We start from the raw sequence: 11507 nt of genomic DNA on the forward strand, positions 1-11507 counted from the left end.
TTGCAGGAGGATGGGTCCAGATGAAGATTGGGGCTTCTTTCGGTTAAGTGCTATGACTAGGATACGAAGTAAAACATAACATATCAAGAAGCACGAAAGCGACTCCAATCAACTTTCCAATTCACAGCAAAAACAAATTTCGCCGATGTGGTGCGCAGGGGCCATACGCCACACCGGACTCCGGCCACTGCCCAGGCAAAGCCTGAGGCCGGGCAACCGCCGCTCCCGGCAGACGCAGCGAAGGCTGCCCTGCTACCTCTGAAAAACAACCTGCCGGCTCCTCAGTCGGCCGCCCGCAAGGCTTCCCCCAGTCGGGACAAGCCCACAAACCGTACACCCGCGGGGTCTCCGCGGGCCTCCAGAGCCTCTAGTGAGGCGATGGACACAACCCAGAACTCGCCCCCGCTGCAGCGGCGGCACAGCTCCCTTCAGTGAAAAAGAAAAGGAGACCCCAATAACGGCACCCTCAAAACCGGTATCTTAAGTTTTAAACTACACTCCCAGAAATCATCCAACGTGGCGCTCCTTATGCAGTGGAACTGCCGAGGACTAATGAATAACTACAATGACATAAAAGATCTTTTAAATACACTGTCCCCGGTGGCTTTATGCTTACCGGAGGACAACTTAGGTCCTAAACAAAAAAAAAAACATTTTAAACAAGTATGCATTTCTGTGTGACCGAAACCGAGTGAACTGTCTGGAGGTGTTGCTATTGTCACCCAGACTGCGGTCGCAACCCGCGAAATCAAACTTAACACCAAATACGAAGCTGTTTCAGTAACCATTCTTCGTTATAAAACAATCACAACATATACCATATATCTTGAGCCGCACCTAACAGCAACAGTTCATGACTTAGAGACCCTTTTAGAATAGCTACCAGAACCATACCCGGTATTTGGGGATTTTAATGCCCACTCCGGTTTTTGGTGAAGTGCACACACTGATGCAAGGGGTCATTTTATTCTAAGTAATAATGTCAGTCTCCTAAATACCGGCAAACACACATACTGCTCTCCGAGCACGGGAAGAATGAGTTCCATAGTTTTGTCTTTCAGTTCGCCCTCTGTTTTTATCGATTTTAAATGGGATGTCACCGACAACCCGTACTGCAGCGATCGCCTCCATGTAATAATCAGCTTAACACCTGCACCAGTAGCCATTCCAACAAAACTACGCGTTGCAAGCTACATTTAGTCGACTGGGCACTGCTTACAGAAAGGCCAGCCTATAGATATCTTCGGACAATCTCAGCATAGACGAACGAACTAAATGAATTGATCACCAACTGTATTCTAACCACTGCACGCCTAGCAATTCCTCAGTCGTCTGAAGTGGTAAAACAAAATCAGAAATTTTGGTATAAACAAGAATGCCGAGACGCAAGAAGGAAATAAAACAAAGCCTGGAGAATTTTCTGTAGATACCCAATGCACAAGAATTTGATAAACTTCAAAACGTCAAGAGCGACAGCCCGATATATCCGCCGTAATGCCGAAGAAACCTCATGACAAGGTCACGTGTCGTCTATAAATAGCTCAACTACATCAAAACAAATGTAGGAGATCGTTAAATAGATAAATGGCAGCCGCTCCTCATTCACAGTTCCTTTTCAGTCAGCCCCTGATATAGACAAATACAGAACAGGCAGACATCTTGGGCTAATACTTTTCTGCAGTTTCCAGTTCATCTCACTACATAATCACTCCTAAAATACAAAAACACGGCTGAAAAACAGACTGCCAACAAGTGGCGGTACAAATGAATCTCATAATAATTTACTTACAGTTACAGTTGAAGCAATTCATATCGTACAGTACGCCGGTAAGCAGACTGCACCCGGCCCTGACGAAATACATTATCAAATGCTAGCCCATCTCTCTGAACCGGCTGTAGATGCATTTTAAGATTCTTTAACAAAGTTTGGGTATCGGGTAAAATACCCGAAGCCTGGAAGAAGGCCATTATTGTTCCATTTTTAAAACCCAGAAAGCCACCCACTCTTCCTAGCAGCTATAGGCTCATTGCCCTCACCAGATGTCTCGCGAAATCCTTTGAAAGTGTATTGAATATCAGATTAACCTTCGTGTTAGAAGCTCGGGAGCTTCTCTATGTTCACGAATGTGGTTTTAAAATGACATGAACCCCTACCGACCACGTTCGTCTTGAAAATACTGTCACAAAAGCTTTCATACATAAACAACACTGTCTTGCTGTCTTTTTTTTTATTTAGAGAAGTCATATGGCACAACCTGTAGGTTTGGGATTCTGCAGGGCCTGGCTGAGCTGGGCATCCGGGGCAGAATGTTGAACTGCCTTAAAGACTTGTTGTCTAACCGTTCATTTAATGTCCGCCTAGACTCAACTCTTTCGAGGAACTTTATTCGGGAAAATGGAGTACCTAAAGGATGGATTTTTTAAGCACAACTTTCTTTTTTTGTAAAAATGAATTCTATTAGAAAAATAATCTCAATGTCCGTTATGTATTCTATGTAGACGATCTTCAGATAGCTTGCACATCCTCCAACATATCAACATGCGAAAGGCATATACAGGCAACGATAAATAAACTGGCAACATGGGCGGACAGAAATGGTTTCCGTTTTTTCCCACGGAAAACAGTGGCCATTCTGTTCTCACTCAAACAAGGCAGACAGATCCCACACTATATCTGAGCGAAACAGAATTACCTGTAAAAATGAGCACAAATTTCAGAGCGTAACTTTTGATAAAAAACTCGCTTTCCTGCCTCATATAAACGCGCTGAAAAAGAAAACTTCCCAATCACTGAACATACTCAAAGTCCTTGCACACATACACTGGGGATCTGACAGGGCAAGCGCTCAACAAATTTATCGTTCCATGGCAAGATCCTATTTAGACTGTGGTTGCATAGTGCATGGTTCAGCAAGGCCGCCTTACTTGAAATGACTAGACCCGGTACACAATTTAGGTTTGCGTCTTTCAGCTGGTGCATACAGGACGTCACCCATAAACAGTATGTAGAAACCAATGAACCACCACTTGCAGACAGAAGAAGCATGTTCACATGCTCATACATTCTAAAAGTCTGTTCCCTTCCGAAACATTTGTTACCCTATAATTACAAAGTACCCATCAAGAACAATGTTTAACAACAAATTTTAGACTACCAGACCACTGCTCTCTCGATTTGAAGAGATGTCCCAGAATCTCGGTGCAATCGACACGGCCGCCGCGGTGGCTCAGTGGTTAGGGTGCTCGGCTGCTGACCCGAAAGACGCGGGTTCGATCCCGGCCGCGGCGGTTGAATTTCTATGGAGGCGAAATTCTAGAGGCCCGTGTGCTGTGCGATGTCAGTGCACGTTAAAGAACCCCAGGCGGTCGAAATTTCCGGAGCCCTTCACTACGGCGTCTCTCATAGCCTGAGTCGCTTTGTTACGTTAAACCCCATAAAATCAAGCCAAGCAATCGATACGTTACCTTTCAGTGGCGTAGCCAGAAATGTTTTTCGGGAGCTGTTGTACACCGCCGGTAAAAAAAGTCTGCGCCCATACAATATCTTAGTCATTATCTTACAATATCTTAGTAATAAAGACGAAGGGTTAACCAAATGTTTAGGGGAATCCCCCAAGGTGAAGTAGATTTGTAATAAGGAGTAATTACTCATTGACGTCCACCCGAGCGCAGCCATACGGCTACAAAGGAAAGCTATACAGCCTTCTCAGAAACTTCGAAGTTAAAGAAAAATTCGTCCTGGTCCGGGGTTCGAACCCGGGACCACCGCTTCACCGGAGCAGTCGCTCTACCAATTGAGCTAACCGGGACGGCAAGCTTATGGTAAGGAATAGCTCAATCAATAGCTCGAAGTGGGAACAGTGCTGACCAAATGTTTAGGGGAATCCCCCAAGGTGGAGTAGATTTGTAATAAGGGAGTAATAAGGGGGAAACCACGAAGTTTCTGAGAAAGCTGTACAGCTTTCCTTTGTAGCCGTATGGCTGCGCTCGGGTGGACGTCAATGAGTAATTACTCCCTTATTACGAAGGGTTAGTTGGTTCGTTCACTGTTACGAGTGCACGCAGGACTCTGAGAACTTGATTCTTAAAGAACATTTTTCTCAAAAAACACCCGTACGAAAAATCGTGGCTATTTAGAATATTCTCGCATAATATAAAAGAACACAGAAGCTTCTGCTCTACAACTATGTCAGCAACTGCGAACGAATGGCATTTGTCAAAACTTCTACCCCATGCATGTGAACCGGCGCCCGGACGCAGAGGTGCTTTAAAAAATTCACTTTTTATTTTGGCGATAGTTTGTGATCATTTGAGACAATGCAAAGGATGAAGAAGTAGGCTGACGTGAAAATGTATGTTTTATTGGGCGAACTGTGCATACAATTAAAATGAGTGCCATACGTCATGCGGTGGCGAAGAAGAGCGACTATTTTCTGCAATAACTTCCGCTTCCTATTGTAGAGCCGTGACTACATACATCATTCTTTTCGAGAATAAACAGAGAATGCAATTCATATTAGAACACGAACTATTTTTGTAAAAAAAAAGCGACACTCTTCTTATTTTCGTTTTTACATTTTAATATATCGATGCGGTGTGTAAATGGCACTGGGGAAAAAGGCTAAAATGAGGGGGGAGGGGGAATGCAGCGCTCAGAAAATTTCGGGGGGCATTCTGACGCCGAACCCCTCCCCCACTTGTTAAGCCCCTGTTACCTGGCATGGCACAAATACGAGACCCAGAACTCCGTCTACAAATTCCCTGCAATCTGCGATTTCCCCCTTACACACTTCAGTAAGAAACAAACTAAACAACAACATATCATACAAAAATTCCTTGCACTCGAAGAAAAATACAGTGGGTTTACGGAATTTTATACTGATGGTTAGAAAACGAATGTTCACGTAGGAAGCGCAGTGGTGCGAGGGAATTCGGAGGAAACAGTACGACTTCCACAGTGCGCATCCATATCCCCTATGGATATATACGCAGTATATGTGGCCATAGAAAAAATACTAAACGAGAACCTCACAAACAGTATTTTTTACACACTCCTCAAGAGTACTTGCAGCTCTCCACTCTAGAAATGCAATCATCGCTCTACTTAGTGACATCATACACTACATAGTAACTGCCATAGCTCAAGGACAAAACAAAACAAAACTGTGCTGGGTCAGCATTTGTGCGCTGCTCAAGCTCATGGCATAGAAAAATAAATTAAGTGAATAAACCCTTGAAGGATTGCATGAACCTAGTACATCTTAAATTAAGGAAAAAATTGCATTCAGCTCGGAACAACGAAGTAAATAATAAACTACACCTGGTAAAGCCAGTTTTAGATGAATGGAAGTCATGTGTACGCCAGGAACGTTTTAAGGAAGTAATTCTATGCTGTTTACGTATAGGCCCCACATATTTTACACACAAATCTCTATTGACAAAAGACAAACCTCTCTGTGAAAAATGTGGAGACGAATTAACAGTTAATCACATTTTATACTCATGCACGAAAGTCGAAAAATTAAGGGAAATTTATGTTTCTCAGTTTTATAATGAACAAATTCCTTTACACCCAATGTTACTCTTAGGTGAAGATGCAATTGTTGACAGGTCTTGTGTCAACAATTTAAGCGAAGCAGGTTTTCTCGCAAAGTTCAGTTTTTACCCATTGTGTCGCTTCATTGAAACACCTTGCCCAGCCAACGATGGCTGCTGAGGCTACCCGACCTTCTTTAAGCTTCTACTATAAGCCTGTTTTAAAATTCCACACATCCTTCCCTCGATAGACAACGAATATCCGCCGGACATCATGTTTAAACCCGAACGGCCACAGGCAACACTGCATGTCAAATGAACATCTGCCAGATGTCTTTTCTCGGGAATAATCAAAGTACACTGTTAGTAAACCACAATGTCCGGGCGACGTCCGCTTTTGGACATCCGCCGACAGCGAACCAATGGATGTCCCGCGGATTCGGTCTTTGCGGACGTATGAATTGGTTCCGAATGGGTGCTGTTGTTCGCTGCCTTTTTTTGTTTCACTAACAGTTTTTATGAGCACATGTGCAAGTTTCAGTTTCTAAAGCGTATTGACACGTTTTGTGAGGACAAATAATTATCTCAGCAAAAATTGTAATTTTTCTGAACTGAAATGCGCCGTGTTGTCTTACGCCACCGTACTTCAGATCACAAAAGAATCTCTATCAATCCTCTCAAAGACAGCCAGCAGTGGTTGTCAGATGCCTACTCTGCCTCTTGGAGGCCATTTCGCAAGTGTGTGTTTAGCAATCCGCTTTACGCACGGTTGACAGTTTCAGTGCGCTGTTTTCCGCCAGAAGCACTTTTCTGGCGCGAAGGGAGCAGACATAAAACCGGTAAAACCTTTGTCAAAAGTTTAGAGCCCAGGGGTTTGCTTATAAGCCGTGTAGTGGGGCTTTTGTAACCTTCGCCGCTGCCGCCGTGGTCACCCCGGTCGAGGGAGTCCGTTGCTTTAATCCACTTAGGCTGGGGGGGGGGGGGGGGGGGGGTCATCACAAGCACTACACTGGTCTGCCGCCGCCGTCGCGAGGTTGTCGGCCTTGTCAACCGTTCTCGGTGGCTGCTTGTTGGGGCGCACGTGGCCAGAAGTACAGTCATAACAGCGACCATAGCGAAGTGCTTCGGAAAACTGAAATCGCAGCACAAGCGGAGAGCTATGCAGCTTGGAGTAGACGAAGAACCTGCGCGACAAACACACGGTATGTTGTGCAAGTCGGGAAGGAACGCAGGAAGAAGCCTGTCACCAGGTAGGAAATGGGGAAGGACGGAAGGGGGAGCCGAAGAACTCCCCTGGAAAAGTGACAGTACGCTCCGAACTATGCTCTACAAAAAAACTGTCGTGATAACTATTAATATAAAAAGCAGGTTTAACAGCAGCCTGACGGTAGAGAAGAGGGGAGGTAAACTAAGGAAGAAAATAAAAGGAACGAAACAGCGCAACTAAAACGAATGACCAGAAAGAGATACACGGACACGCGTTTTTTCTGGTCCTTCGTTTTAGTTGCGCTGTTTCGTTCCTTAAGACGAAATACCAACTTGCCCACTATGCTATGTTGCTACAAAAATAAAAGGGTTGGCAATGGAAGCACCATTGAAATAAAAACAAGAAACCATATCAAATGTAGCAAGGAGGAAGAGCCGCTGCAGCCATAGGTCCACGCAATGGTAAAAAAATTAAATCGAATTTTTGTTTTCACGGGACTTTATTATTAGATGCAGCATTAACAGGAGTACCACGTTTTTCCTCATTCTTCGCTTTCGCACTCCATTTCCTTGACAGCGTACGTCCTGGGAGTGAATTAATGTTTTGACCAGTATGATACAGTGCGGTCCCAAAATAACTGATTTCAACTTTTCACCGACATTTCCATTCAGTTTCAACTCCGTGCACTGCGCATCTTTAATTGGCTAGCTCCTGCTAGCAAAACATGGCAGGAATCTGCAGTGTGCATTGCAGTTTACAGGGCTCTATTTAAAGTGCATCGCTCACCATTCGTGTCGAGACGTGTCGTCCTACGCACCAGCTGTTTCTTGTTTCTAATTCTTGCAGACGACACGGGTGATTTTTTTTTTGTGCCTGAACAAGCAAAATTAATTCTCGGCCGGCTGCGAAAGGTTAGTTGATCTGCTCATTGCAGGCATGGTTTAGTAAACGCGGCGAAGCATGGCCGAAGCGGCGGCCTGGCGGCCGCGATGCCCCAGCCAGCCAGCTCCGAGAGAGAGAGAGAGAGAGAGAGAGAGACACTCTTTAATGAAATGCAGAGAATTTAGCCGGCGTTTAAAAATCGCTGGCATGCTACTCTGCGTAGGAAGGGGAATTTGGGAGAAAAAGACAGTAGGAGAGCAGCGTGGAAGAGGTAAAAGAAAAAAAAACGAAGATAAAATGCGGCCATGAAATGGGTACTAAGGATGCAATGGCGAGTATTGATGTAACCTATGGAATGATGGAGCGCATAGTCCGACAAATGGGCTGACGAAGTTCACTGCATGAAGAATGCATGAAGGTAACGTGCAAGTGAATTTAGAGCTTATCTAGATGCCCGCTCGCCTCCGGTTTAGCTCTGATCGAGTCGGGGATATAGAGCTCTATATCATGAAGGAAGAAAAAAATTTTCTTCCTCCATGGATAGAATGACTCTAAGATAAAATAGGGTGCCTCAATGACCAGCGGAGGCGCGCGGACATCAAGGCACCCTAAGTAACGAAATGCTTTCAACTTTCCGTCTCTTCTCCTCGCCTAGCGCTCCGCCCGATTATGGAGCCTCCCAGTGGCCGAGGCAGCAGACGCCGGCGCCATTGTCGGGGGTAGAAAACGCGCTTCGTTTTCTTTTTGAGCAACAGAGTTTTGGCGGGAAGCGTTTCGGCAGCTTTGACGAGGCCTACGCGCTGCGGCGACTGCGAGCTTCTGTTGCGCTTACGGGTGTAACAACCGAAGAGGCAGTGGTAAAAAGGTTTTTCGTCATTCCGTCAGGAAAAAGCAATGCGGCTCATCAAAAGGTTTGGCTGCATAGGATCGGCCGGAAAAACATTGATAATGATCTGGACCTCCGTCTCTACGATGTGAGTGGCCGTTCATCAGTTGACAGTCGATTTTTTTTTTTTCGGAGGATTTGTTGCGAAGCGCGAGCGACAGCAGTCTTTCTTCGCAGTTAATGCCGTTTGGCATGCTGTAGATGGATTGGTTCGCTCGCGGTCTACGAAAGCCATGCTTCTCGTTGTCTTAGCCCCGCAGTTCACACCGCTGGCTCCGCTAGGCTCTGCAGGTGTAGCTTTGATGTAGCGCGCATTACGTGGCGCATTGGTTTGTTTGTAGTCGGACTCGTTCGCGGGCTCGACTCAAAACTTGCTCTTCATGTTGCTTGAGCTCAACCGTTTACGCTGCTCGCGGTTCAGGTCTAGCTTTCATGTTGCGCGCATCGCTGGACGTATTTGTTTTGTTGCAATTGGACTTCATCGCTCACGAACTCGATACCAAAGGGGCGGTTCTCGCTGTTGAAGCCCCCACTGGTCATGCAGCTCGTGTTACAGGTCTAGCATTCATGTTGCGCGCATTGCTGACATTTGTTTTGGCAGAATTCACACCAAAATCGGTCGTTACTGTTCCTAGCCACAGTAACCGAACTATCACTTCAATACTCGATACCTGCGTGGATAATACTTGAGGATGCAAGCGAGGACCTCCGTCAAACATAGTTACATACATTTTTTGTTTTCATTTTCCGCGTCAAGCAACTTCTTGAACGAATGTTTTGCTTCGAACAGGACTGAGTATATTCGAGTTTTGCTTTTTCAGCGCTCGAATTTTTTTCCTTGCGCTGCTTAGACCGAAAGCGATTAACTGCGGCAGTCCAGGCTGCTGCGCGTTATGCATAGTAATTACACGAAGGAAGACAATGTCCTCCTATAAGCCATTTTTGCACATGCTGACCCAAGATGACAATCACTCGAACTCACAACATTCTAGTGAGTCATGCAACGCTGTGGCTGCGAGCAAAGCAGCGGGTAAAAGCCTTTTTTTATTGCTGTTACTCAACCAAAACAATTAATCCTACATCAAAATTCTTCTGGTCACAACCATGTATACAGTGCGCAACTAGGGCAATTCTGCGGGCTGTACGAGGTATATAGGAACTTCGAAATAATCGCTAAGCTTTCCTGCACTGAAAAAAAAAAGGAACTGAGCCGTAGGCGCTTGCGCACAGCGGATTGCACAAGCAAACGCTCCTTTGAGAGCAGAATATATTATGGCAGCATTACACCGCCACCCGTCCATATAAAGCCTAGGCCGCACGTCTAGTCGTATATCGCACCACTTCCCCTTGGCGGAGTTAAACTTTGAATAAGATTCGACAAAAGACTCCGGTCGAAAAACAACACTCCGAGGATGTTTACTGTTGTGCCGCGAGCTCGCTCGCACATGCCATTTCCACCGTGTGCACCGCAATCGAAGCGATCGCAGTACAAAAAGTTCCGATAAAGCAGTGCAATATGGGTTGGGGCAGTTGTTTGGATGACTAATTTTTTTTAATCTCCCATGCCATGATCTCATTGCGGCTAACTCGAAGGCAGAAAGTGCAAACAATTGATTCGGGCGCGCAGTTCGCTGCGCGCCAAAGCGCGAGCGTTGGGAAACACTCCGAGGATATTCTCGGCCGCCCACGCCACCTCCACCGCGTGCACCGCAATCAAATCGATCGCAGTTCAAGATGTTTCGATAATGGAGTGGAACGTTGCTCATGCGAGTTATTTGAGTAACTAATTCTCTAATCTCCCATGTCATGATCTCATTTCGAGCCCTAGGCAGAAAACGCCCCCCGCCTAGGTGCCGCCATCGTCGGCGCCCGGGAGGAGCCGAGAGAAGGAGCGCCGGCATAGTAGGAGGAGAGAGGATTTTAGAAATCAGCTAAGAAGCGTGGCCGCCGCGATCTGCTCCGGCGCGCTTCGATCGCGGAGGCCTAGAGTATGGGCACCATAGCCAAAGTTTCTAGATCATGCCTAGAGTTTCAGTATGTAGGAGGCCAAGTGCGCAGCGCCGCCAAGGTCTATTGAAATAGGTCGCGAAGCCGGAGCCCGAATGCGGTCCAGAACCAAGTGCTAGCGACATCAAATTATGGGTGGAACTAAAGCGCCAAAATGAAATGAGTGGACAAACAACTAGAAGAGGAAAATAATTAGGACATATTTTGTGTTTCAAAAGCATTCAAAAACAATTGCAGTGATTCCTTTTTAAAATATTTTAGTTGTGTGCATTTTGTTAGAAAGTATAGCGCTTGCTTAGTAAAAATTTATGACAGCGTTCGCTCAGAGTAGCGGCAATGGCAGCGGAACGATGCCAAGGTTGACGGTGCTCTGATGTAATACCCTGGTCATATCTTTTGACCATTCTGCTTGCTTTTGTTTGAAACTCGATTCTGCTAGCCCTACTTTTTCCTCGTTGCTTGTTGCTCGAGTTCTTGGTGTGCATCGTTCGTGTACAGTTTCCGCTTTTGCCTTTTGCCAGCGCTTCTGTTTAGTTTCGTTCCGTTGGGTGCGGTTCTGTCGCTTTTGCCCCCAAAGGGCATCGTCTGTGGCCATGGCGCCCCCGTACGCAAAAAAGAGGTGTGCGGTTGCACGATGTGCGAGCGATAACCTGTCTGGCGGCGTCACATTTCATCGCTTCAGCGCGACACCTGCGACATTCAGCGCGGCACCTGAGGTGAGGACGAAGGAAAAAGGCACAACGAGAACTGACTACCTAAAAATAGCGTTGGTGGTCGGCACTCGTGTCTTCTTTCTTCGTTCTCGTGTTCGGTGTCGCGCTGAAGCGTCGCGGCGTTCAGCAGTTTATTTTTCCCGGCAAGCAGCACCTGACGCTGACGTCACGTATATGACGTCACTAAAACACGTGACTTTGACGTCGCGTTTTTGTTTTAATTATGACGTCAGTTTTTAGTTGTCCACGCATTTCGAAGACGGCGCTGGCTGCGCAC

General features: G+C 46.1%; 1 long non-coding RNA gene across 1 annotated transcript in view; it reads left to right on the plus strand.

The window, feature by feature from the left end:
- The window catches only part of LOC149350700 (uncharacterized), a 109794-nt gene that overhangs the window by 20824 nt on the left and 77463 nt on the right, over positions 1-11507 (plus strand). The window lies entirely within an intron of this gene.

The sequence above is a fragment of the Amblyomma mixtum genome, chromosome 3 (genome assembly GCF_055824585.1).
Source record: "Amblyomma mixtum isolate Tamu chromosome 3, ASM5582458v1, whole genome shotgun sequence".
NCBI lineage: Eukaryota > Metazoa > Arthropoda > Arachnida > Ixodida > Ixodidae > Amblyomma > Amblyomma mixtum.